Source organism: Apium graveolens, chromosome 7, assembly GCF_009905375.1.
Source record: "Apium graveolens cultivar Ventura chromosome 7, ASM990537v1, whole genome shotgun sequence".
In the NCBI taxonomy this organism is placed as follows: domain Eukaryota; kingdom Viridiplantae; phylum Streptophyta; class Magnoliopsida; order Apiales; family Apiaceae; genus Apium; species Apium graveolens.
In genome coordinates this window covers 165,743,622-165,768,901 of record NC_133653.1, presented here as the reverse complement: position 1 = coordinate 165,768,901, position 25,280 = coordinate 165,743,622, and the positions used below count along the sequence as shown (strand labels likewise).

The following is a 25,280-nucleotide window of genomic DNA, read 5'->3' as shown; positions in this document are numbered from 1 at the left end:
ATGATGGGTATGATATGTTAAGATCAGATTATGTGTTTTAACATATTCTTTTGTGTTAATTGAGCATGGTGGATGGTTATGGCTTATGACCTTAGGTTAATGGTTTTGGTTTTTCAAATACGGCTTTCATGTCGTTTAATCTTATAATTATTAAATCTCAAGTATAACTCGAGTTCTTCTTGTAAGTTCATTAGATTAGTTTTCATATTTCATTTTTGTAATGTACATGAAGACATGAAGATTTAAAGATCAAGGGTAATCCCACATGGAGGCAATCCAAGGAAGCAATACAAGAAAGAAGACATGTAATAGTTAGCCTGTATTTATTTTCACCTTAGATTGATCTAGATCTTTGTCATTAGCTTGATAAAGATCACATCGGATGAAGCCATAACCAACCACGTTTATTTATTGCACTTTACATATATATGCACATATGATGAATGTATGTATGAAGTAGTTTATTAAGATGCATGTTTAATTAGATTAAGGATGTATGTATTAGATACGACACCCATGACATGCTTGCTAAACAAGATAAAATCTGTAACGACTCAAGATTTTAAAATGAACAAAGGATTATGAGGTTCTCATGTTTATGAAACACGGAATAAAATATAAATTTTCTTTACTTCTGACATGGGGTTATTTTATCAAAAGCGAGCTCATTGAACTTGTAAGGTTGTGGGTTTTAAGCGAGACCGTTGTGACTCCCTCACTACCTGAAAATCAAACTATTGACGAATATTGATTTGAAGTATTTTATTCCAGGAAAAATTGGGAATCTCTTTATGATGGGATCATGATCGTTTTAAAATTAACAAAACCCTAAAGTTAATATTAAGTTGATCGGATGCCTTCCAATAAGTCTAATACGTTAACCCTAGATTGATAAGGGGTGGGTTTGCCAAAGCGAAGTACTCCCGTCTATCGTGGGAGATATGTTGAAGTATATTGATACTTTTGACTATTGGGTTTGACTTAAATAAGTTACCACAATAGGATTGTGAACTTAGAGGCATAGAGTTTGGAGAGATTTATTAGATAAATATGAACAAATGTTGTTCCACCAAGCTATCCAAGAGTTATATAGTTGATATAATTGACAAATGTTGTCTACCTAAATAATCATGTTTTAGGAGAAAAGCCAAAGTTGACCTAACGCATGGTGAAATATGGATCTTGGCTCATTAAAAAGGATATAGAAGATATTCTTTCTGAATTAATAGTTAGGGCTATTGATTTGATAAAAATAGTGGGAGATATATATTGTGTATATATGTATATGAATAATCACTTGAACATAATTTAATGATCATCTCTAGACTAAGTCATTTTATACACTTTAATATTGTAGATTTCAAATGACAAATAACACAAATAACTTCTCTATGTAATAGTCCTTGAGAAGGACAAGTTGACATGAAATAATTTCCTCAATTGACATGGGAACTTGAGGATTATCCTCAGGTTCAAGGATGTCACTCAAACCCCTCCCTTATTTCTTCTAACTTAGAATGAAATATGTGCTGAACAAAATGCTTACCAGAAGCAAATTGATTATGCAACTGATGTTTCATGTCTCATGCTTATAATTATGAGTGATGGGCTTTAGAAGCAACAAGAGCATAATGATGCTTATGATATGATTGAGCACCTTCAAAGGATGTTTGAAGGATAGGCTCGTCCAGAAAGATTTGACAATAATAAGGCACCATATTTTTGAATTAATGGAAGAATGATATCCGGTTGGACCACATGTTCTAAAGATGATAGGTATATGTACCTTGATATTTTGGGTTTCAAGAATAGTCTAGAGACTCAGCTTGATTTGATCAAATAATATTTGAACAACTTCTATTCTTAGTTTGTTAAGAACAAAAGGAATGAGATAAATAGAACACTCACTAAGTTGTTAAGCATGTTTAGAACTGCTGAAAATAACACGGTAAAGGCATGAATTACGTCCATATTGATGATGTACACATGGAATGCAAATGGGAAAGGAAAATGGATAGGCAAGGTGAATATTTGATCTTATTCGGTGCCAACCCAAAGTCCAATCCCTAAAGGCTTTTGAAGCCTGATAGGGGTGTTGCTAAAGGAGGTGATTCTCATTTATGTGGAAATAACTGGATGATTGGAAGTTAAATTGTTGAGCTTGTTTGGAAGATCTAAAGAAGAAGACTAGAAATGGTCAAGCTTCAGGTATTGGGTTAGAATTGGAGCAAAAGTTGTTGCTCTAGTTGAAGGAACTCGATACCTAATTTTTCCCATATAGGCGAGATTGAGAACTTGATAAATTGTTATTACGTGCCTGCCTTTAGGGGATACATTAAATCAATTTTCTTGTCAGGACAAGAAAGGTTTTCATTTTAATTAAATAAACAATAGTTGTTTATTCTATTTAATGATAAGGCTTATACTGTTGCACAATTAGTTAACAATTTATATGTTCTAAGATGACTCAAATCAAACATTACCTCTACCATTGTTGTTAAGCCATATTAATGAGAAACACATTTCTGAGTTACATATAGATGGATACTTGGATAAGTTAGATTTTAAATCATACGGAAGATGCGAACTTTGTCTCATTGGCAAAATGACTAAAGCTTTTTTTTCCTGATCAGGTGAAAGGGCCACCGAATGATTATGACTTATACATAATGATGTACGTGCTTGAATACATATGATGGCAAGGTGTGGCTTATACCACTTCATAACATTTACTGATGATTTCAGTAGATATGGATATGTGGTTCTTATGAAGAACAAATCCGATTCTTTTGAAATGTTCAAAAAATATAAGGCCAAAGTAGAAAAGCAAACAAGGAAAAAGTATAAAACTTTTAAGATCAGATCATGGAGGAGAATACTTAAACCTCAATTTCAAGAGTTTCTTGAAGGAGTGTGATAGTGTATCATAACTTACTCCTTATGGAACACCTCAATGGAATAGAGATTCCGAGAGGATCAATCGTACCTTGTTGGACATAGTGCGATCGATGATGAGTCAAACAAATCTTTCATTCAGTTTTTAGGGTTATGCTCTAGAAACGGCTGCATATACACTTAACCAAGTTCCGACTAAAGTGGTTCAAAATACTCCGTATGAGATATAGAGTGATAAATGTCATAGCATGTCATTTATGAAAATTTGGGGACGTGAAGCATTTGTAAAATGTTTAGCCTCTGACAAGCTTGGACCAAAATTAGATAGATGTTATTTTGTGGGATACCCAAGTGAGACTAGGGTATAGTTTTTATAATCCATCCGAGAACAAAGTATTTGTTCCTCGGGCCACTGTATTTCTTGAGGGAGAACTACTTTCTAAGAAAATCAGTGGGAGGATAATTGATAAGTGGCATTTTATACCACTTAGAACGTCTTAAAATGGCTTAAATTGGTGTCTTGAAATCAAGTATTTTGTGTATTTGATGCGTTTTTCTAGTGTTTATGCATTTCAGGGTATTAGTTGCATTTCAGAGGGGGAATCATCAAGAATAAGCTTTGGCATGTGTTCACCATTGCGAGAGGAAAAGAACGGGCAGATTACGGCGAAGAAACGGAGCAAACCTGGATTTTTTCCAGTAGGGTCCTGCGCGCCCGCGCAGCAATGCTGAGCGGCCGCGTAGTAGCCTTGCGCGCCAGCGCAGAAATGCTGAGCGGCCGCGCAGGGTCGGGGAAAAGGATAAATTATTTTAGACTTCTACTTCTGTTTGGCTTCCAACTTCTATGTAATCTGAGTTTTATGGGACTATTATATAAGTAGATTAGAGACGTTTTTCACACAGAGAATGAAGGAGATTATGTTTTAGATTGTGTTTTGTGCAAGAAGCGAAGGAGATAAGGAAGAAGACCGATTTAGCACACTGCAGCGAAGAGGAAGCATATATTTGTGTGATTCTTATTTCGTTGTAGCGTTGGATGCTAGTTTTCTTGCTTTGACTTATTTACTATTGTGACGTACTCTGTTTTAATATAATTAGTTTAGTTATTATTTTCTTGTGTTGTTTATCATGATTTCATATGAACCCATGATGGCGATAAGTTCTATTATGGGCTAATCGTGATCATGGGGTTGCAACGGATTTATTATGGAATTCTTTAGTTAATTGTTTAATACTTTAGTGTGTGGTGATTGCATGATATCTAGTATTGGTTGTGCGTATTCGTCTTATGTGCATCGCGAACATATAAGATAGGGTGTTAATCTCTTGAGAAGCGACGGTGGATCTTGAGATTTAGAACTTGCCATGCTAGCATAGGTTCATGTACGTTGTACATGATTAGTGGGTAACTCTAACAGTTTTATTTGCCCTATGTAATCAAAAGGAATAACTTGTGCTTAAATCGTTATGTTGTCAATTTCTGTAGACATATAGGAACTCAACATAATTGATGACTATTCAACTTCTATCTTAATTGTGGATGTTTGGTAGAATGGTATTAGTACAATGAAAGTTGGCTTTTATCAGTTCCGTGTTATTCGATTAATATTATCACTGTCACACGCTAAAGGTAATAACAATGGCTATAGAAGGAAGTAATAATGAAGTTGTGATCTCATGAGTGTTTTATTATTGATAAATTGAAGTGTTAGTTAAGTGGTTAATTAAGTAGTTAATTATAGTTAATATTTAATCAACAATTTTAAGTGTTATCTTAACATTGAGAAGTAATCATACATTGGTGAGTGAGTTTAATTAGACAATAACTTAGTCTGAGTCTCTGAGGGAACGAACTAGAAAGTATTCTATATTACTTGCGAACGCGTATACTTGCGTGAATATTAGTGCATGTTTTCGCCCTAACAAGTTTTTGGCACCGCTGCCGGGGACTCGGCGTATTTGTTTAGTTTATGTACTTACCATCATTGGTCATTAGGACTCAGTGATTAGGACGTAGTAGTTAATTACTCTTTTCGGTTGTATTTCAGGTACTTTAGCAAGCGTTTATGCAAACTCGTTCTCGTGCTCGCAAGAGGACCATAGATACAGCTGAGGAGAAAGACGAAGTTCTTGATACTCCGGAGAAGTTAGATTTTGAGGATTCGGATTCAGGAACTGAGCAGAAAGAACCAGTAAACATGGGAGATCGTATTGATCAAGCTGATCCAGCTCTTATGGATTTTTCTCGGCCTAAAATTGATGACATTCAGTCAAGCATCCTTCATCCGGCTATTCAAGCTAACATCTTTGAAATCAAACCGGGCACTATTCAGATGGTGCAGAATTCTGTTTCTTTTGGAGGAGCGGCAACTGAAGACCCCAACATGCACATAAGGAATTTTGTCGAGATCTGCAGCACTTTTAAGTATAATGGCGTGACTGATGAGGCTATCAAGTTGAGGCTTTTCCCATTCTCACTGAGGGATAAGGCTAAAGACTGGTTACATTCTGAACCAGCTAGGTCCATCACTACGTGGCAAGATCTTGCGCAAAAGTTTCTGGTGAAGTTTTATCCAATGGCAAAGACTGCTGCTATGAGGAGTGCTCTTACTCAGTTTGCGCAGCAACCTACAGAATCTATGTGCGAGGCTTGGGAACGCTACAAGGAAATGTTGAGAAAATGTCCACATCATGGAATGCCGGATTGGATGGTAATCACTGGTTTTTATAATGGTTTGGGGGCCCAATCTCGGCCCATGCTCGATGCAGCAGCTGGAGGAGCCTTATGGGCTAAAAGCTATACTGAGGCGTATAATCTTATAGAGACAATGGCTGCAAACGAGCATCAAAACCCAACTCAGAGGATGACGTCAGGCAAGGTTGCAGGTATTCTGGAAGTTGATGTAGCCACCGCTATTGCAGCCCAGCTCCAAGCGCTATCAATGAAGGTTGATTCTCTGGCTACATATGGAGTTAATCAAATAGCTATGGTTTGTGAGCTTTGTGCAGGTTCTCATGCTACGGATCAGTGTTCTCTTGTCAACGAATCTGTTCAGTATGTGAATAATTATCAGCGACAACAGCAGCCTGTGCCAGCGACCTATCATCCTAACAACAGAAATCATCCAAATTTCAGCTGGGGAAATAATCAGAATGCTATTCAGCCACCATATCAGCAAGGAGTGAGTAAACAGTTTAACCCACCTGGATTCCAGCAACCACAGCAGTATGCTACAAGGCAATCATATCCTCAACAGGGAAGTGCAGCTGCACCTACTAGTGCTGATTTTGAGGAACTTAAGCTATTGTGCAAGAGTCAGGCGGTTTCTATCAAGACCTTGGAAAATCAAATCGGTCAATTAGCCAATGCAGTGCTCAATCGTCAACCTGGCACTCTTCCCAGTGACACGGAAGTACCAGGCAGGAAGGAAGCTAAAGAGCAAGTCAAGGCTATTACCTTAAGGTCTGGAAAAGTAGCTGATGCTGAAAAGGCAAAAGAAGTCGAAGCTGAAGTTAAAGATGAAGAATCTAAGCAAAAGGAGAAAGTGGCGGAACCAAAGAAGACTACTGTTGAACACACTCTGCCTGAGGCTAATACAGGGGAGAAACAGCTCTATCCTCCACCACCTTTTCCTAAGAGATTGCAGCAACAAAAGCTGGATAGACAGTTCGGGAAGTTTCTGGAGGTGTTCAAGAAACTTCACATCAATATACCTTTCGCTGAGGCTCTGGAACAAATGCCTAGTTATGCGAAGTTTATGAAGACTATTCTTTCAAGGAAGGTGAAACTGGACGACCTTGAAACCGTTGCTCTCACGGAAGAATGCAGCGCTGTTCTGCAGTAAAAGTTACCACCAAAACTAAAAGATCCAGGAAGCTTCACCATTCCTTGCACCATTGGCAATCTAACTTTTGACAAGTGCCTTTGTGATTTGGGAGCAAGCATTAATCTGATGCCGTTGTCGATCTTTAAAAAGCTGGATCTGCCTGATCCAAAACCCACATACATGTCGCTATAATTGGCTGACCGTTCCATTACTTACCCAAGGGGCATAGTTGATGATGTGCTCGTCAAGGTGGATAAGCTCTTCTTTTCTGCAGATTTTGTTATTCTGGATTTTGAGGAAGATAAGAAGATTCCCATAATCTTGGGGAGGCCTTTCTTGGCTACTGGCCGTACCTTGATAGATATGCAAAAAGGGGAACTTACTATGCGGGTCCAAGATCAGGATGTGACCTTCAACGTATTCAAGGCAATGAAATTCCCTACAGAAGATGAAGAGTGCTTAAAAGTGGATGTGATTGATTCTGCAGTTACTTCAGAACTCGATCACATGCTAATGTCTGATGCATTGGAAAATGTAATAACCCCAATTTTTGGGAAATTTTTGAAACCCTTATGAATAGTGTTTTTGCTGAATGAGAAAACTTTTCATGCCACACTATGTAGGGGTTCTGATATGGATATTCTGAGATTTTATTAGTACTTTATATGGGATATAAGTGTATGTAAAGATCGTCAGAATTCAAATCCGAACACTTTGATTTTTCCCGGAAATACACTAGATACGGAAAGATTTGAGAAAAAGGTAACAGGATAAAAAGGATTTAAATTAAAGGATTATAGGAGAGGATCATAAAAGGAATATAATATATTGAGAAAGGTTAAGGAAACCTAAGTAATAAGATCCCGGGTATGATCCTTCAAACGATAAACGAAAACGAAAGTTAAGCGAACCGTATAACAGATCAGTGGTCATTAAGCAAACAATTAGGAAGTTAATCAAAGGGATTAGAGAGGATGATGTCACCCAACCAATGAGAAGAGGACAAGGAGGGGAGGATGACATCATGAGGATGACACAAGCATGACATGGGAAGGAAGGAGATGTGGTGGCTTTTTAACCACACAAAATCAAGGGCAACTAGGTAATTTACTAAAACAAACACAAAAATCAAACCAACCAAGCCAAGCAAATCATTTTTCATCAAAATCAAAAAGAAACCAAGGCATTGTTCTTCATGCTCTCGGCCAAAACAGAACCAGAACACTAAAACTGCTGTATCTCCTTCATTTCTCAGTCAAATATTGTGTTCTATAGCTCATTGGAAAGGTATTGAGATGGTCTACAACTCTTGTTCACAAGTCTCGTCCAAATAATCATGGTAAGACCCTCATTTTTACAGTTCTTTAAATCGGACTTTTAGAAACTTCAAAGCCTAACTTTGTGTTCTTGATTTCTTTGGAAAGATCAAGCTTGTAGGAGGCTCCCTAAGGCTTCCTAGCAACTTAACACCTCCCAAGGAAGGTATAAACTTCAAACCCTAGCCTTTACTTTATTTGTTAGTAAGTTTAATGGTTGGTGTTGTGAAATGAGAAGCATGGATTGTGATTATTAGTAGTTTGGTTTGATTTGGAAGTGTTTTTGGTAATTGAAGCTTGATTATAGTTCATAGGTCGTGATTGTGGTTGTTTGAGTTGAAAACCTTGGAGATTATGGACTGATGTGGTATGGTTTAGGTGAAGTTTTGTTGTATTGATGGTTATGAGTTGGCTGGTGGTTAATTGGAGTAGTTTAAACATTGGTAATCGCGTAAACATAGCCGTCGTAACGTCCGATTTTCTTTGGACTGTTTTTGTGCATAACATTAGGACCCTAGAACCCCCTGCTAGATTATGACCACTGCCATGTTTAGATAGCTCATGTTACGAGCTTCGTTTTGATATGTAGTTCGTTCGATTCCAATGCACGGTTTAGGAGAAACGACCGTTTCAAGTAACGGCGTTTCGCGAACGAAACTTTTCCCCTCGCCTTACTTTGAAACATAGGTTAAAGACCAAAAAGGGTTAATTAATGCATGAAACATTTATGGTAACTGTGTTAGGCAGTTGGTAAGACACTCGCGAAGGAATCGCCTTAAAACTCGTAAAGGTTAAATTATTAAAAATGGTGGAGCCGAGGGTACTCGAGTGACTTAAGAGAATCAATAAGCGCAAAACGAGCGTTAGAGTCTGAGTTGGTTAGAGTATAGATTTACAAGTGACTTTGGTTTAATTCCAACTTACTTGTTGTTTATAGGTTACCAGACTCGTCCCGAGCCATTCGTAACCCCCAGTCGCTCAGGCAAGTTTTCTACCCGATATACTGTTGTTGTGATGTAAATATATGTATATGCATTATCTTGTGATAGTGCATGATTGTTATTAGCAAATTTTGCGATATATTGGAGCATGCTGATATGGTATATATGCATGTCTGTTTCGTAATCTAGTTATCTATCTGTTGATTTCAATGCTTATAGTTGCATAATACCTATGCTAGAAATAAGCAAGTAGTTGCGTATACCCTTAGTATAGGGGATAAAAGGTGAACATATTTCTAAACCGGGAGTCGATGTTCCCGAGTATATTATATATATATATTTATATATATATATGGATATAGTTTTTAAAACTATGGATCGAATAAGGTTTATTCGATACCTTTATTTTACTTAATTGAATATTAATTTGAGTATTCATTCGAGGGCTTATGACTCAGTTTATTTTATTATTTGAATATTCATTCGAGGGCTTATGACTCAGTTTATATTATTATTGAATATTACTTGGATATTCATTTGAGGATGTATGACTCCTTTATTTTATGAATATTATTTATAGTATTCATTCGAGGTATTATGACTCCGCTTATTACTTAATAATATTCTTTATTGTATTAAAGAATAAGGTGTCGATAATCAAACTTACTTTTGATTATTCAAATAAAGATATTACTTTCATATAAGTATATCTTTGATTATTTGCTATTCATTTCAAGTATAAGTTTTAATACTTCTACTTCAATTATTTTATAAAGATTATTCTTTATGGGTATATTATTTAAATAATAATATTCAGACATTTTCTAAATATTCTGGGGACTGATTTACTTCATTAAATCAGCTTCACTCCAAACATTCTTAAAAATGTTTTGCGAGTCTTCAAAATGATTTTTTTAAAAGTTAGAGTGGATCCCAAAACTCATTTTTTTTAAGATCCTCCTTTCGAAGGGGATTTAAATACTCGCTCAAAACCTGAGGGATCCGGCTCTGTGGTGTGTTTTATATTCGCAACAAGGTTGCTGTTTTGATAAATGAATTGATTACTTACCCAACACTCGGGAAGTAAAATTCTTGGAACAAGTTAATCCATTAACAGGCATCGCCTGGGAAATATCGGTGAGTTCTCCTTTCCAAATAGATACGACTTCTTGGTGGAGCCGTATCAACAAGTTTCTACTTGCGGAAAGTGGGGACAAGCTTTACGTTTCAGAGTCATGGATTTCATCTGAACTAGGAGTGGCGTAAGTGGCCGAGTAGCGCCGGCCCAGCCTTATTATATTGGCCCAAATGGCCTGGAAGTTCCGCTAAGGCGGTCCATTCCTTAGGAGTTCAATGTTCGGTTGACAAGTAAATCCGACAGGTTCTCCTCTACATGTAGAAAATGGTGGGGTTGTACTACTACGACTGATCATCGTAAGTGGTCTTCCTGGCGCGGCAAACTCCCGTAATGAGTTCATCATCCAATTGGATAATTTCTGCAACACTACCCAGAGCACTTCGATAGAAAGGCTACGGTTGGGCGATTGTTGAGTGTTGGCAGGGTCAAGTTTTCAAAATGATGTTTACATCAAATGAAGTATCTCGTAACTTCATTTTATTTTGATAATATTTTAAAGATTTAATCTATTCAAATCTTGCCTTATAGTCTCATCTATGTGATGAACTTTTGAAGCTAATTATAACTTGAACGGTGGTAGTTCAAGTAGTATTTGGGAAAGATATAAGTATATTGGGGTATCTTGTAACTTCATCTTTTAAACTTATATCTAATTAATAATTGTCTTATGAATGACAAAGATTTTCAGAAAAACGTTGAGACAAGGTTAGATATATGAGATCACCTTGCAACAATATTTTTTTTTATACAGTTATACACTGGGACTTTGTGTATATTGTGCATGGAAGAGGACTTCCAATATTTTGAAAAGTATATATGTATATATATATATACTAAATATTTTGCGACTTCATCGCATTAAGATATCAACTTGGTTCATTTCTTTTGACCAAGACTTTCATGAGTACTATGAGAAGGCTCATATATTGTTAATCATTATACATATTATTTTGGTGGGCTTCCTGCTCACCCTTGCTTTCTTCTTTCATCACACAACATCAGATAGACAAGATGAACCGGACCAAGCTCCCGATTCGCAAGAGGTTAGGAGACGTTCCGCAGTTTTCTAGAAGCACTGATGCCGCCATAGCTGAGGTAGGAACTACCAATAGGCTAGGCTTTCAACTTTTGATGTATCAGATTATGTATATTTATGAATTGTAATAATGGCAAAGAAATGAATGTAAATTTATTCAGAAACCTATTTAAGGTGTATTGGCATATAATTGTGGAATAAAACGACTTATGATTATTTTTGGATATTCATCTCTGAGACTATAACTTGTGGTGTGTGTGTTTATTGTGGGGTCACAGTACAGAGTAGTTGATTATTTATTAAGATTGGGTGTTGTTAAGGGAAATGGAACTCGTGACAACCCGGATCCCCGACCCCGGATTTGGGGGTGTTACAGAAATGGTATCAGAGCTAAGCGTTATAAACCTCAGAGATGATGGGACGTTAAGATAATAAGTTCACTAAGATAATAAGAACTCTTGCCAAGTTCATAGTCGGACTACCTAACGTAGTACTGACAGTTAAAACCCTTATGGGAACCCTTATAAATGTAGCGATAGAAGCGTAGTTCATTATCGTATATGGTAGCGGGACTCCGAACCCTGAAGTTGAGGAACATCAACGCGATGATGTTTTATTACTAATTGGAGATCAGATTGTGGATCCAATAGAGCGTCCTAACGCAGGACCGGATGATGTTGATATTGAGGATGTAGCGGTTGAGGATGTTGTCCTAGAAGGGATAGTTGCTGAGGAGGATCCCATGGAGGATCCTGACGAGATTGGATAAAGGACCACTGATGAATTGATGACCCTGGTTGGGTCGACTACCAGAGGTAGGATTGGCCGGTCACTACCAGAGGTTCGTTCAAGTTTGTAAAGATAGTAGCCCCTTTAACGCGGCTTACTCGTAAGACTGAGAAGTTCGAATGGACAGAGAAATGCGAGAACAACTTTTAAGAACCGAAGCAAAGGTTGGTGACGTTCCCTATGTTGGCGTTGCCGGATGGAAAATGAGATTTTGTGATTTGTAAGTGACGCTTCGCATAAGGAATTAGGGTGCTTCTTATATAGCACAGCAAGATAATCGCGTCTGCGTCAAGACAATTAAGGGAATTTAAAATTCGATATCCCCACCCATGAGCTTGGGCTCGTGGCAATAGTTTTTCCCTAAAGATTTGAGGCACTACTTGTATGGAGAGAAGTGTGAGATTCACAAACCATAGGAGCTCTAGTACATTCTTACGTAGAAAGAGCTCAACATACGCCAGAGGAGGCGGTTAGAGCTAATCAAGAATTATGATTGGGAGATTCTTTATCATTCGGGGAAAGCCAATATGGTGGCTGATGCCCTTAGTAAAAAGGAGAGACTCAAGATGATAATGGCTTTTGGAGAGTTTATAAGAGATTTTGAGAAAATGGAAATAGTAGTGAAGGTAACCGGAGCCGGTACCGAAAAGCTGTTTGAGATAGCAATACAGCCCGAAGTATTGGAAAAGAACATATTGTGCCAGTAAAAGTGATGAATGAAGGCAGAGAGCCAACAAATAGGTATGAGATTAATACCGAGAGTGATGATAAGGGAATAATGAGGTATTCCTATAGAATTTGGGTTCCAAAGGTTTAAGAGCTTAAAGATGAAATCTTAGATGAAAGCTAGTTTGAGGAATAAGAGTTAGAGCAAACCCTGAACGTGATAGTCAGGGAGGTTGCCACCAAGACAAAAGGAACCCATAACATGATGAAGTGGAAAATGAGGATTTAAATTATGTAAGATGACCCTAATTATGGGAAGTAGGAAGAAATATTTAGACTGAGGAAACAAAAGTCGAGTAAGGACAGGAGACCCGAGATGGTACCCCTATACGGCAATTCATGGACCTGTCTAAAGAGAACTTAGACTATTATCCCCAACCACCACCCTGAGGAGACAGTGCGGTGGGAAATTCTTTCATGACCTTTAAGTCGCTAAGCTCTCAGAGTTCCAAGGAACATGCTGACCCAGTCGAGGCAAGAGCCTGGCTAAAGGAAATAGATGAATTATTTGAGATTCTAAATGATTGACGAACCACAAAAGACTGTTTTGTCACTTACCCTCCTAAGAGAGAGACCACCCGCTGGTGAAAGGCCAAGGAAGGCACGGAGCAAGAGATTATAATAAACTGATTTAAGTTCAGTCAATTGTTTTCAGGAAAGTACTTCCCAAGGTTATGGAGATAGTGTAAAAGCTTAAGAGCCAGAACAAAGGCAGACGAGTATGATGCATTATGAATCTAAGTTGTAAAAGTTATCAAGATTCGTTCTGAAGACACGAATCCAGAATGACGGGATGTTTGAAATCAATGCTTATGTTGTGTTGGTTCATGAAATAATGATAAGAGAAAGGAATATAAAGGCAAGAGAGTTTGAGGAATGATAAGGGAGTTGGGTATGAGGAAACCCTAAAGACTCGTAGAAATAGAAATAGAAAAGTAGGTAATCGTCCGGATGAGAGTGATTCACCATGAGTTAAATTGATGGTTGAAGGTATAAGAGATACATATATTTTATCCCCTGTAAGTTGGGAAGATTCGAGGAAACCTTGAGATAATTCGAAGGATAAATAATGAGACGCGGATAGACTGAGGAGACAAGAAAGTAAGAAATTAAGAAAATTGGGTGAAGGAAGTGACCTTCAAGAAGGTAAAGTGTAAGACCGGTGGCATGATACCCAGAAAGGGAGACGCCAGATATGAAAGATATCCCAACATTGAGATGACTGTTGAGATAAACAACAAAAGTAAATAAGGAATTATTAAGAAGAAGTTCACGTTGAACATGACCAATATCTTCCAGAACATCCATGTTATCATTACCAAATCAAGAAAGAAAAGTGGATGACCATTGTTATCTTTTGGAGGCCATATGGATTGACCTCAATTTGAATAAGGATGCTATTATGAAGTTAGGTATAGACTATCGAGGTGGGAATGATTGAATAAGACACCCTTATCAGGGATATATGACTTGATTTATCCATGGAAGGATGCAGGTACCTTTTAAAGGTGGAATTAAGGATAGAACATCGGTAACTTAAAATGAATCCTAGGGGAATGCATAAAGGTTGGAATTTCACCCTTAATAGGGACAGTATGAGTTTTGACAGTATGATTTGGAAAGGGTTAATGTAGCAACAACCTTTAAGAATCAGTGGAGAAATTTTTCAGAAGTATATAGACAATGGTTCTAGTAATAGTAAATGGTATTTTAATATGCCCTGTATCTAGGGAATACAGGAGGAACGATTGAAGGATAACCTTAGAGGTTTTACAAGGAGAAAGGTAATATTCAAAATTTTCAAGAATAGAAATGTTGATAAAGGAAATATGACGTAATTATAATGTTGCCAAGTGGGGCACGTGTTAAACCACGAGAAAGTATGGATCGAACCAGTAATGGTCGAAATTATTCAGGGCAATTAGGACTTAAGATAAAAGATGTTCTAATTATGATTGAGAGTCAGTCATGACAGTGATTAACCTCTAAAGACTGAGGCAATAACTTATGGAAAAATGGTGATTTTTTTTTTTTACTCATCAGATTTTAAGGAAAGCATTTTCACATAAGCTGTGATTGAAATAAGGTAGAAAATTATTTGGAGATGGTTAAAGTGACATTGACTGTAAGGAAATTTTACTATCAGGAAAGGCCAAAGAGGTGGCCGACACTTTAAAGGTAAGAGGATAATTATAGGCGCTTGTGCCAAAAGAATACAGTGATGATGGTTAAAACTGTGAAGGTTGTATTATGGTTTGGAAGATTGACATTCCTTCTGATGACTGTGCAATACCCAGCCGTAATAGTAGTTGGTAAAGGTTTAATTCGTGTAATCGCCATGAGTGGGCTATCTATCTTAGAAGGTACTATCTTCAGAATGAGCCTGGACCATATTTCAAAAGGACTAAACGAACCTTTGAGATCAGGAGTGTTCTTCATGAATCAGAAATGGTGATTATGTTACCTCCTTAGAAGGATTTGATACGACATGTATGGACTCCGTATGGTTAGCTATTAAGATTTCATGGAAAGTGAATGATGACAGTGGGTCAGTGGTGGACCATAGTAAGGCAGCAATGATTCTGCGAGTAACGAGCTGATTACAACTGTGAGAGTTGTATTGGAATGGATGTTGAGATTGAGTACCACTAAACGGGTCGTGGTAGTGTATAAGTTATCATTGATAGACTAATTAAGTAGAGTATCTACCTATTGAATATTTATTCCCTCTTATGAAAAGAGAGTCGTATTACTATATGAGGAAGGTTGCGGTGCAAGCATAGAACTCTAGTAACGGTGATGTCTAAAATGAGATCCCAGGTTCGATTTTCAAAATCGAGGGAGTTTCAAAGGTGATTGTGTATAAGCTCGAGGAAGAGCATGGGTCCATAGAATGATGGACGGAATAGAAATATTTAGGCATGGGAAATACGATGCTATAATACTTGATGCTGATATAAATACGTATATGTTTTGTTCTCCTATGACAAACCTCTATAGTTCAGAGGTAGGTTCCAAGCCAGATATTTTGTGGCAGTATATTTTCTTTATATATACAATTCTCTTCAGTTCGTTCTTTTCTCTTCTTTTCATTTCATGTAAGTTGAGAAGAACAACCCTTCCAGAAGGGGAGGTATTGCCGAATGACTGTCTATCTGTGTGATAGAAGCCTAGTAGGATACCAACTATTGTTTAATTGCTTGTCAAGTACTAAAGGCTGGCCACCTTCTGTACTAACTATGCGAGATAACAAGTGTTCATGATCATAGTGATCTCTCAATAAATTCTTTTACTTCTATATGAAGGATTAAGCTTTCGAAAATAGAAACAGCTGAAAAAGGAGTAGTAAAGTTATGGTGGTATTCAGAATGGGAACACATTCGTAATACTAAGGTTGACGTGGTTATTAAAAGGTTATAGAACGCTAACGAGCAAAAGTATAACCAGTATAATATTAGGAACGGAAGGTAGTAGCGATTACGAACTCGAAAAGAATGGGTATTGAGAAGCAAAAGCTCTAATGCTAAATGCTATAATGAGAGTCTGTGCAATAGACTTGAAAAAATTTGGAATGATCACTTAACGCGGATTTAGTTATATCACGACAATAGATCATATGTCATTATCGAGGTGTCACCTTATGAGATCCTTGAGGGAAGATAATGTCGATCTCCCTTATGTTAGGATGAAGTTGTAGAGCGCAAGATGCTCGGACCCGCAGTAGTCCAAAGGACTAGGGATATAATAGATCTAATCAGAGGACGACTGGTAGTAACCCAAGATGGACATAAGAGGTATGCTGATTTGACTCAAAAAGGACAAAGAGTATGAAATAGGGGGCCTAGTAATGTTATAGGTATCCCCTTGGAAACCCTTGAAAAAGGATTGATGAGGTTCGGAAAGAAAGGAAAGCTAAGTCTACAATTTGTTGGACCCTTGGATATATTAAGACGTTTGGGAAGTTAGCATATGAGCTAGCCCTACCCCCGAACCTGTAGCAAGTTCATAACGTGTTCCACGTATCAATGTTAAGGAAGTGTAATTCGGATGCCAGACAAATAGGGGCATATGAGCACATAGATATGCAACCAGACGTAACCTATATGGAGCAACCAGGAAGGGTATAGAGTAAAAAGGAACGAGTGTTTAGGAGAAGGGTTATCAAACTAGTAAGAGTTTGATGGTAGAACCACAATGTGGGAAAATTTACTCGAGAGTTAGAAAGTGCAATGCTAAGAGAATATCCCTATTCATTTTCTATCTGATTCCGGGACGGAATCCTTTTAAGGAGGGGAGACTGTAATAACCCCAATTTTTGGGAAATTTTTGAAACCCTTATGAATAGTGTTTTTGCTGAATGAGAAAACTTTTCATGCCACACTATGTAGGGGTTCTGATATGGATATTCTGAGATTTTATTAGTACTTTATATGGGATATAAGTGTATGTAAAGATCGTCAGAATTCAAATCCGAACACTTTGATTTTTCCCGGAAATACACTAGATACGGAAAGATTTGAGAAAAAGGTAACAGGATAAAAAGGATTTAAATTAAAGGATTATAGGAGAGGATCATAAAAGGAATATAATATATTGAGAAAGGTTAAGGAAACCTAAGTAATAAGATCCCGGGTATGATCCTTCAAACGATAAACGAAAACGAAAGTTAAGCGAACCGTATAACAGATCAGTGGTCATTAAGCAAACAATTAGGAAGTTAATCAAAGGGATTAGAGAGGATGATGTCACCCAACCAATGAGAAGAGGACAAGGAGGGGAGGATGACATCATGAGGATGACACAAGCATGACATGGGAAGGAAGGAGATGTGGTGGCTTTTTAACCACACAAAATCAAGGGCAACTAGGTAATTTACTAAAACAAACACAAAAATCAAACCAACCAAGCCAAGCAAATCATTTTTCATCAAAATCAAAAAGAAACCAAGGCATTGTTCTTCATGCTCTCGGCCAAAACAGAACCAGAACACTAAAACTGCTGTATCTCCTTCATTTCTCAGTCAAATATTGTGTTCTATAGCTCATTGGAAAGGTATTGAGATGGTCTACAACTCTTGTTCACAAGTCTCGTCCAAATAATCATGGTAAGACCCTCATTTTTACAGTTCTTTAAATCGGACTTTTAGAAACTTCAAAGCCTAACTTTGTGTTCTTGATTTCTTTGGAAAGATCAAGCTTGTAGGAGGCTCCCTAAGGCTTCCTAGCAACTTAACACCTCCCAAGGAAGGTATAAACTTCAAACCCTAGCCTTTACTTTATTTGTTAGTAAGTTTAATGGTTGGTGTTGTGAAATGAGAAGCATGGATTGTGATTATTAGTAGTTTGGTTTGATTTGGAAGTGTTTTTGGTAATTGAAGCTTGATTATAGTTCATAGGTCGTGATTGTGGTTGTTTGAGTTGAAAACCTTGGAGATTATGGACTGATGTGGTATGGTTTAGGTGAAGTTTTGTTGTATTGATGGTTATGAGTTGGCTGGTGGTTAATTGGAGTAGTTTAAACATTGGTAATCGCGTAAACATAGCTGTCGTAACGTCCGATTTTCTTTGGACTGTTTTTGTGCATAACATTAGGACCCTAGAACCCCCTGCTAGATTATGACCACTGCCATTTTTAGATAGCTCATGTTACGAGCTTCGTTTTGATATGTAGTTCGTTCGATTCCAATGCACGGTTTAGGAGAAACGACCGTTTCAAGTAACGGCGTTTCGCGAACGAAACTTTTCCCCTCGCCTTACTTTGAAACATAGGTTAAAGACCAAAAAGGGTTAATTAATGCATGAAACATTTATGGTAACTGTGTTAGGCAGTTGGTAAGACACTCGCGAAGGAATCGCCTTAAAACTCGTAAAGGTTAAATTATTAAAAATGGTGGAGCCGAGGGTACTCGAGTGACTTAAGAGAATCAATAAGCGCAAAACGAGCGTTAGAGTCTGAGTTGGTTAGAGTATAGATTTACAAGTGACTTTGGTTTAATTCCAACTTACTTGTTGTTTATAGGTTACCAGACTCGTCCCGAGCCATTCGTAACCCCCAGTCGCTCAGGCAAGTTTTCTACCCGATATACTGTTGTTGTGATGTAAATATATGTATATGCATTATCTTGTGATAGTGCATGATTGTTATTAGCAAATTTTGCGATATATTGGAGCATGCTGATATGGTATATATGCATGTCTGTTTCGTAATCTGGTTATCTATCTGTTGATTTCAATGCTTATAGTTGCATAATACCTATGCTAGAAATAAGCAAGTAGTTGCGTATACCCTTAGTATAGGGGATAAAAGGTGAACATATTTCTAAACCGGGAGTCGATGTTCCCGAGTATATTATATATATATTTATATATATATATGGATATAGTTTTTAAAACTATGGATCGAATAAGGTTTATTCGATACCTTTATTTTACTTAATTGAATATTAATTTGAGTATTCATTCGAGGGCTTATGACTCAGTTTATTTTATTATTTGAATATTCATTCGAGGGCTTATGACTCAGTTTATATTATTATTGAATATTACTTGGATATTCATTTGAGGATGTATGACTCCTTTATTTTATGAATATTATTTATAGTATTCATTCGAGGTATTATGACTCCGCTTATTACTTAATAATATTCTTTATTGTATTAAAGAATAAGGTGTCGATAATCAAACTTACTTTTGATTATTCAAATAAAGATATTACTTTCATATAAGTATATCTTTGATTATTTGCTATTCATTTCAAGTATAAGTTTTAATACTTCTACTTCAATTATTTTATAAAGATTATTCTTTATGGGTATATTATTTAAATAATAATATTCAGACATTTTCTAAATATTCTGGGGACTGATTTACTTCATTAAATCAGCTTCACTCCAAACATTCTTAAAAATGTTTTGCGAGTCTTCAAAATGATTTTTTTAAAAGTTAGAGTGGATCCCAAAACTCATTTTTTTTAAGATCCTCCTTTCGAAGGGGATTTAAATACTCGCTCAAAACCTGAGGGATCCGGCTCTGTGGTGTGTTTTATATTCGCAACAAGGTTGCTGTTTTGATAAATGAATTGATTACTTACCCAACACTCGGGAAGTAAAATTCTTGGAACAAGTTAATCCATTAACAGGCATCGCCTGGGAAATATCGGTGAGTTCTCCTTTCCAAATAGATACGACTTCTTGGTGGAGCCGTATCAACAAGTTTCTACTTGCGGAAAGTGGGGACAAGCTTTACGTTTCAGAGTCATGGATTTCATCTGAACTAGGAGTGGCGTAAGTGGCCGAGTAGCGCCGGCCCAGCCTTATTATATTGGCCCAAATGGCCTGGAAGTTCCGCTAAGGCGGTCCATTCCTTAGGAGTTCAATGTTCGGTTGACAAGTAAATCCGACAGGTTCTCCTCTACATGTAGAAAATGGTGGGGTTGTACTACTACGACTGATCATCGTAAGTGGTCTTCCTGGCGCGGCAAACTCCCGTAATGAGTTCATCATCCAATTGGATAATTTCTGCAACACTACCCAGAGCACTTCGATAGAAAGGCTACGGTTGGGCGATTGTTGAGTGTTGGCAGGGTCAAGTTTTCAAAATGATGTTTACATCAAATGAAGTATCTCGTAACTTCATTTTATTTTGATAATATTTTAAAGATTTAATCTATTCAAATCTTGCCTTATAGTCTCATCTATGTGATGAACTTTTGAAGCTAATTATAACTTGAACGGTGGTAGTTCAAGTAGTATTTGGGAAAGATATAAGTATATTGGGGTATCTTGTAACTTCATCTTTTAAACTTATATCTAATTAATAATTGTCTTATGAATGACAAAGATTTTCAGAAAAACGTTGAGACAAGGTTAGATATATGAGATCACCTTGCAACAATATTTTTTTTTATACAGTTATACACTGGGACTTTGTGTATATTGTGCATGGAAGAGGACTTCCAATATTTTGAAAAGTATATATGTATATATATATATACTAAATATTTTGCGACTTCATCGCATTAAGATATCAACTTGGTTCATTTCTTTTGACCAAGACTTTCATGAGTACTATGAGAAGGCTCATATATTGTTAATCATTATACATATTATTTTGGTGAGCTTCCTGCTCACCCTTGCTTTCTTCTTTCATCACACAACATCAGATAGACAAGATGAACCGGACCAAGCTCCCGATTCGCAAGAGGTTAGGAGACGTTCCGCAGTTTTCTAGAAGCACTGATGCCGCCATAGCTGAGGTAGGAACTACCAATAGGCTAGGCTTTCAACTTTTGATGTATCAGATTATGTATATTTATGAATTGTAATAATGGCAAAGAAATGAATGTAAATTTATTCAGAAACCTATTTAAGGTGTATTGGCATATAATTGTGGAATAAAACGACTTATGATTATTTTTGGATATTCATCTCTGAGACTATAACTTGTGGTGTGTGTGTTTATTGTGGGGTCACAGTACAGAGTAGTTGATTATTTATTAAGATTGGGTGTTGTTAAGGGAAATGGAACTCGTGACAACCCGGATCCCCGACCCCGGATTTGGGGGTGTTACAGAAAAGGTCTTAGTGGGGGATTTTGACAGCGATGATGAAGATAGCAACGAGCAATTACAATATCTGAACGCTTCTCCAGGGAAAGCGAAAGCTCGACATACCATTTGAATCTCTTGGTACTTCTGACCTTAAGAATGCTGAAGGGAAGCTCAAACCATCAATAGAGGAAGCACCTACCTTGGAGCTCAAACCATTACCTGAACACTTGAGGTATGCTTTTTTAGGTGATTCATCTACGTTACCTGTTATTATTTCAGCTGACCTTTCAGGTAGTGAGGAAGACAAGCTCTTAAGGATTTTGAGAGAATTCAAATCGGCTATAGGATGGACCATAGCAGACATCAAGGGGATAAGTCCTTCATATTGTATGCATAAAATTCTGTTAGAGGAAGGTAGTAAGCCAACTGTGGAACAGCAGCGAAGACTGAACCCGATCATGAAGGAGGTGGTGAAGAAAGAAATTCTGAAATGGCTAGATGCAGGCATCATTTATCCTATTTCTGACAGCTCGTGGGTGAGCCCCGTGCAATGTGTACCTAAGAAAGGAGGTATCACTGTGGTCGCAAATGAAAAGAATGAGCTCATCCCTACTCGAACAGTTACAGGATGGAGAGTATGCATGGATTATAGAAAATTGAACAAAGCCACAAGGAAGGATCACTTCCCTCTCCCATTCATTTGATCAAATGCTTGACAGATTGGCGGGACATGAGTATTTTTGTCTTCTGGATGGTTATTCCGGATATAATCAGATTTGTATTGCACCAGAGGATCAGGAAAAGACTACCTTCACTTGTCCATTTGGCACATTTGCTTTTCGTAGAGTTTCGTTTGGGTTATGTGGCGCCCCGGCCACCTTTCAGAGATGTATGATGGCTATATTCTCTGACATGATTGGAAATAACGTCAAAGTGTTCATGGATGACTTCTCCGTCTTTGGACACTCATATGATGAATGTTTGAATAATCTGCGCGCCGTACTCAAAAGATGCGTGGAAACTAATTTGGTGCTTAATTGGGAGAAATGTCATTTTATGGTGCGTGAAGGCATTATCCTTGGGCATAAGGTCTCTAGCAAAGGTCTGGAGGTGGACAAGGCCAAGGTGGGAGTCATTGAAAATCTTCCCCCACCTAATTCGGTGAAAGGAATCCGTAGTTTTCTCGGTCATGCGGGTTTTTATCGGCGATTCATCAAGGACTTTTCAAAGATATCTAAGCCTTGTGCAATTTACTTGAGAAAGATGTGCCTTTCAAATTTGATGATGAATGTTTGGCAGCATTCGAGACTCTCAAGGAGAGTTTGATCACGGCACCAGTTATTACAGCACTAGATTGGACAGAACCGTTTGAGATGATGTGTGATGCGAGTGACTATGCGGTAGGTGCAGTTCTGGGACAGCGCAAGAAAAATCTTTTCCATGTGGTCTACTATGCGAGTAAGACTTTAAATGGGGCCCAATTGAACTACACCACTACAGAGAAGGAGCTTTTGGCTATAGTCTTTGGCTTTGAGAAATTTTGATCTTATCTGCTTGGTACGAAAGTAACAGTATTCACTGATCATGCAGCTATTCGCTATCTGGTTTCTAAAAAGGATTCGAAGCCGAGACTCATTCGTTGGGTGCTTTTACTTCAGGAATTTGAGTTAGAGATCAAAGATAGAAAAGGTACCGAGAATCAAGTAGCTGACCATCTCTCTAGGTTGGAGAATCCCGATTCTACTTCACAAGATGGGACGTTAATCAATGAATCTTTTCCGGATGAGCAGTTGTTTACAATTCAGGAGGAAGAACCATGGTTTGCAGATATTGTAAACTATCTTGTCAGCAATATAATGCCGCTTAATTTGACATCCGCTCAAAAGAAGAAGTTTCTGCATGAGGTGAAGTGGTATATGTGGGATGAACCATATTTGTTTAGACAGGGAGCTGATCAGATCATCAGGAGATGTATCCCGTTCTGTGAGACGGAGGGGATATTACGAGAATGCCATTCCACGGTTTATGGTGGACACTATGGAGGTGAGAAGACGGCAGCTCGTATTCTGCAAGCAGGTTTTTTCTGGCCTACTTTGTTCAAGGATGCTCATCAGTTTATTTTAAGGTGTGATCGTTGCCAAAGAGTGGGAAATTTGTCAAGGAAGGATGAGATGCCATTAAATGTGATGCTTGAAGTCGAGGTCTTTGATGTATGGGGAATCGATTTCATGGGGCCTTTTATCTCGTCTTGCAATAATCAGTACATCTTGCTGGCAGTCGATTATGTCTCAAAATGGGTCGAAGTTAAAGCCTTACTGACAAATGATGCAAAGGTAGTACTAAATTTTCTTCATAAGCAAATTTTCACAAGGTTTGGAACGCCTCGGGTAATCATAAGTGATGAAGGATCACATTTTTGCAACCGTAAGTTCACTTCTATGATGCAGCATTATAATGTGAATCATCGAGTAGCTACTGCCTATCATCCGCAAACAAATGGTCAAGCGGAAGTGTCTAACAGAGAGATAAAGCGCATTCTAGAGAAGGTTGTTTGTCCGTCAAGGAAGGATTGGTCTTTAAAGCTCGATGAAGCTGTTTGGGCTTACAGAACAGCATACAAAACTCCACTTGGGATGTCACCGTTTCAGTTGGTGTACGGTAAGGGATGTCATCTACCGGCGGAGCTTGAGCATAAGGCCTACTGGGCATTGAAGAAATTGAACCTGGATTTAGATGCAGCTGGTAAGAAAAGAATGCTTCAGCTTAATGAACTTGATGAATTTCGACTGCAAGCGTACGAGAATAACAAAATGTATAAGGAAAAGGTGAAGAGGTGGCACGATAGGAAGCTACATCCTAAGTTATTTGTGCCAGGGCAACAAGTTCTTTTATTCAACTCTCGGCTCCGACTTTTTCCTGGGAAGTTGAAATCAAGGTGGTCTGGACCTTTTATTGTCAAAACTGTGTTTCCACATGGAGCGGTGGAAATTTTTGAGAATGATTCGGACCAAGCATTCAAGGTGAACGGTCAGCGGTTGAAGCACTACTATGGGGACATGGCAAACCGAGAGGTGGTTAGTGCCATTTTGTTGACTACTTGAGAAAGGTACGGAACGTCAAGCTAATGACGAAAAAGAAGCGCTGCGTGGGAGGCAACCCATGAATTGTTGTTACAGGAACCCTTAGAAGTTAATAACCTATCCAAAAACACAAAAAAATCAGAAAACAGGGGCTAAAAAAAAAATTCCAGAGACCCTCTGCGCGCCCGCGCAGAAATGCTGAGCGGCCGCGCAGGGGTCGAGTTCCAGAAAATTTTTTGCAGTTCAGAAAAAAAAAAAACAAAAACACAAAAAAAACCCATCACAGAACATAAACCCACTAATTCTTTTCCCATTACCCCATGATTTTATCCCTCAACCCCACTCCTAATCTAATTTAACCTACTCCACACCCTATATATACATACACCTATCCTACATATCTCCCACAAACTTCCTACACTTAAACCCTCTCATAAACATCAAAAAATCAGTTCTTACACACTTTTATTCACAAATCAATGGCACCCAAGAGAGCACGAACTATTGACAGCAGCAGCACAGTTCCTACTGCTGATTCATCAAGGGGTACTGCTGCAAGGCCTCGGTTAACTGACAGAGCTGCGGAGGAGGAGTACACTAGGCTGTTGGGGAAGCCGATTCTGAAGGAGAGGGGGTTTTTACCATCAGGGAGGGATGGTGAGTTGTTGCCCATGATTGCAGAGAAGGGGTGGATATCTTTTTGTGAGTCACCCGAAGCAGTACCGATGAGTGTTGTTCGCGAGTTCTACGCGAACGCGAAGGCTGAAAAGAATGGGTTTTCTGTAGTTCGTGGGCTGACGGTTGATTATCATCCTGCGGCGATTCGCCGTGTGATTGGACAGCGAGAGAGGAAGCCTGAGGAGGAGAACTGGAATGAAAAGACTGCTGAAGATTTTGACTTGGATTTGATTTGTGCGACTCTCTGTCGATCGGGCACAGTTTGGAACCGCAGTCCAGCCAATAATGAGTATCATCACTTTCCGAC

General features: G+C 38.0%; 1 non-coding gene across 1 annotated transcript; it reads right to left on the bottom strand.

Annotated features, from left to right (window-relative positions):
- Nucleotides 1-5,486: 5,486 nt before the first annotated feature.
- On the bottom strand, nt 5,487-5,593 carry LOC141675601 (small nucleolar RNA R71). Its single transcript, XR_012556245.1, has one exon. It is a non-coding gene; the product is annotated as a small nucleolar RNA R71 (small nucleolar RNA).
- Between the last annotated feature and the right edge of the window lie 19,687 nt (nt 5,594-25,280).